A 4,200-nucleotide genomic window follows, 5' to 3' on the forward strand; every position below is an offset into this window, starting at 1 on the left:
TCTTCTTTGTTATCTTTTAATATTTGTTTGTACTATTTTAAAATATGCAACCAAGGAAAGATTACCAGGCAAGGTATAATGTTTTTTCTACCTCTCCTGGAGCTTCAGGGACGTCTCCACAGCCAACTTGCTTTACAGGCTTCCACATATGGTATACTTAACACATTGATTTTGAAGGTTTCAGAAACCATTTGCAGATGAGTCTCCCTTTATATTAATCAAAATACTGACAAAGTAGGACAGTGGCTCCAGCCATCAGCTGCAGAAGCAACTAAAGCAGAAAGGACTTCCTTGAAAAAGGATAAAAGTTAACTGCAGCAGGGCCGCTCCATTACTCTGAACTGTGCAGGAAAAAGCCCTAGTTTTAGTGTCAAGCAGCATACCAGGTGGTACTTCTGTCAACTCTTTTTCCTAAACAATGTGTGGCATTGGGAAAAAAACAGCAAGCCAAGAATTTGGTGGTAAGAGCACCTATGGCAGCCAACAAAATAAATAAAAAAAAGGCTGAGGTATTCCAGCTTCCTAGGCTTTTAAATTCAATTTCACGTATACCTGCTTCTATACCATCTCCTCCACCGTGCTTCCTTACTCGCCCTCAATTTTGTTTCCTGTTAAAGCATTTATAAACATTTATAACATTTATTACTTACATACCACCGCTACTAGACTGGAGGTGTGTGGGAGACCATCACAGCGTTCATGCTGCCTCTCTGTTAAACCCTCTTCCCCTATCCTGCGTGTCTCTTGTTTCTTTAGATGGTATCTCTCTGGAATACAGGATGCTCCTTCCTCTGTGTTGGCACAGCTTTTAGCTCAACTGGTTTTTAGGCACTATTGTCACAACATAATAACTAACAGTGCAAGGCAAGCCATATGTTCAACAGAGTCCGAAAGGAGCCAACATCCAGTCTCAAACTATGCTCAAAATTGTGCACAGCCTCAATCAACTGCATCTTCAATCGTCAAATATGATCTCCAACTAACATTTAACAGCTTAATTTGCTGTGCCAACAAAGTGCCATACTCACATGTAGTGTTGCTTTTTGTGGATCTAAAGAAGAGGTCATTTTTTAACATGGGCTCATACTGTTCTTGTGCAGTGCAACCTTGTAATGTACCTGAAAAAGAGAATCTATGCTCAAGCTTTAATCTGCTTAGACTCTGCAGGATGGAGAAAATACTAGTTACCAGATAATACTAGTTACTAGATAACTGGCATAGTAATTAGTATATTAACTATGTTAGTTATGGCAATACCAGTCACTCCAGAACGCAATCTACACATCTTTTATTTCTTGGTGGTCAGCATCTTGTGAGCAGTTGAAAGGTGATTGGTAATTATAGTTTCTGAATTTTGAGTAATCTAGACTCAACGTGTTGGACTGAGTTTTGCCCTCTTGTCCATGTTTCAAACACTCCTATAGAGCAACTGCTCCAAATAATTGCCACTGCTGTCATGTTTGGCACCAAAATAAAGTCAATGTGGTACTAGTGACAAATTTTTTTAAAAAGTATTTAGCAGTTACTTTCAGTATTTTTGACTTTTAGAACTTGCCTTAAGCCTGATTGTTAAAGGTGTAAAATGTTAATACTACTGAAATATTGCCCAAATAAGATGTTACAAAAATACCCCTTTATGTAATCTTTAGATTTTTTTGTGAAAGTTACAGCAATATCTTTACACTAAGCTTTTCTTTTTAATGGCAAATAAACGTCACTACTGGAATCACAAGCAGGTAGCTACTTTGCTCATGTTTAAGGCCAAATAAAGCAAGCCTCCAATATTCATGTACATCAGGCTATCCACTGTTCACTTGCCAACAGCAATCCAGACTGTTTTATTGTAAATGGGAAGGATGATGATGATGATGATGATGGTGATGATGATGTGCCATGCCGTATGCATTTGGACAGCAACAGGAAATGGTATTTGTCAGAGAACAGCTCTTCTTTCAAGAAATAAATAGGTTCTGAGGTAAATACGGAGAAAGAGGTTGATTTATGCTCATGATGACGTTCTGGTTTAGCTTTTTTAGGCTAGAAGAATGCATTCCCTCACTCACTGGAAAAGGCTGCCACGTACACAAGTAAAAGCACGAACCCTCCACAATGTTGACAATCCACTGATGCAATGCACAGTTATTTCAAGAGCTCTGTACATCCATATTGCATCGGTAGGAAACTTGACCTGTATTGTGAACTGAAAACAAAAAAAGCACTAAGGCTGCTGTAGTGCAGTTTTGCTTAAGCTACAGCATTCTTGATCAGAAAAAAATGCATTGCTTTTCCAGTATTTGCAAAGTAAAGTGTACTTTCATGGTAATTCACTCTTGTTTATATATGTCAGACCTTCTCAAACAGAACTCTTAAAAATACCAGTTTCATCTGGATTCAGAACACATACTTAAGCCTATCCAAAGTAGTACACTGATTTCAGACTCAACCTTTCCTTGTTTACTGCAGATAGCACTAGCCAGAAAGTCCTTCCTAAGTATGGGTAGTGTGGCTGTAATCCTCAGAGAGAGGACCCTGTACTGGATCTGACTAGGTCAAGGATATTTTCTATTGTCTTCCTACAAGTGCTAGTATGTGCGAATTATTTTGGAAAGACTGAGATTTCTAGTAGTTCTTGACACTTTAAAACCCACCTCCGTCAGGCCTGCTCTGAGTAAGTTTGCATTTCACAATGGCAAGCAGGTATCCAAATGTCATCAGGCTCCCGAGTCCAATGTTTGTGAGCCTCCAAAACCTCAACATTTCTGTTCAATTGTGATTTGAGCTCCTAGCTACCTAAATTTCTGCAAGGCAGTCTTTAAGACATCTTTGAGTAGGTTTATACTGCAACTGATGCAGAGTTCCTTAACCATGAAAACACACAGGCTAGGTCTGGAACCAGAACTTTACAGCTGACTGTGAGGTGGAGACCAAGCTACTTCACCCTGGCACGGAAGCAATGTAAGGCAGATATATCGCTTTCAGGGTCTGAAATTCATTGCTGCACTGCTTTGTGGAGATATGCCTACATTTTCTGCTAGCAGGGATTCATAACACTAAACCAAATCCTTCTCAGAAGGATTCTCAAACTACATTCCCAAATTCCCTGCCTCGCATACCCTGTCCAGTAAGGACAGGAGGTTTGCACAACAGATGATCTCTGTGTTTCTTTCCCCATAATCCAAGGATAACAGCACCTGCTTGAGTGGAGGGAGCTTTGTTTGCAAATTTCCCTGGTTAGCAAGGATCTGAATCCAAATTTCCCACCTCCCTTGAAAATGCAATAGGGAGTTCTGGGAGAGATTCACCCAATTTCCCCTCTCGCTTTTCGTAAATAATTAAATATTCATGGTGCTAAGGAGAAGGAAAAAGTGACTTTGCCAAGCTGTGGTTAAGGCACTTGTATTGGAAAGCCAAGTTTGAATCCCTATTCTAATGAATATTTAATTAGCCCTCTGATACCAGACAAGCTGCGGAGGCATTTCCATTCCCTCCTCCCCCACTCGTTTCGCTAGCCTCCTCAAGGAGCCTGGGCACCTGTGCACCGAGAACCGAATAAACGGCAAGACTCAAAAAACGGAACACCGCAAAGCTGAACTCGGTGTTTCAGAGACCTTTCATGGTCCCGATTTTAACAGCCAGCGGCCTGCCTACCATTCCTAGACAGCTGCAGAGCTGATTCAGTGCTAGCAACCGTCGGATGCTTTCAGCGGCTACTCCTTTTGCTGACAGGAGGTACCAGAACCATTTGCCAGTGAGAAGGCTCCTGGGCTGGCCCGGGAGCCAGCCGGCAGCTCCAGCACCCAGCCAGCTCTGAGACACAGAAGCAGCTAACCAGCGATCAACCGCTCCAAGAGCTTAACCGTTCCCTGCCAACCTAAACGACAGCATGAAGTATCTAATTAAGCCTGTGACGTAAAACTAAATGCTTTTACTTATACCCTAAGCTGCCTGGCACACCGACGGCAGGGCCCCACCTCAGCCCGCAAAAAAAAAAAAAAGTGTGCTCCTCCACCTGTGATCTTATCGTGCCTGCAGAGGCCGGTACGAGCAGCCAGGCAGCTCTGACGCCGCAGACTCCCGCCAGTCACCTCAGCGGCCCGGCTCCCGCTCTGCCCCCTCCCGCCTCCCGCCGCCGCCGCCTCACGGGTGTGGGCGGAGCCTGCGGGGCCCGGGGGCGGGGCGGGGCAAGGCAAGTGGGGGCGG

Source organism: Haliaeetus albicilla, chromosome Z (assembly GCF_947461875.1).
Source record: "Haliaeetus albicilla chromosome Z, bHalAlb1.1, whole genome shotgun sequence".
In the NCBI taxonomy this organism is placed as follows: Eukaryota; Metazoa; Chordata; class Aves; order Accipitriformes; family Accipitridae; genus Haliaeetus; species Haliaeetus albicilla.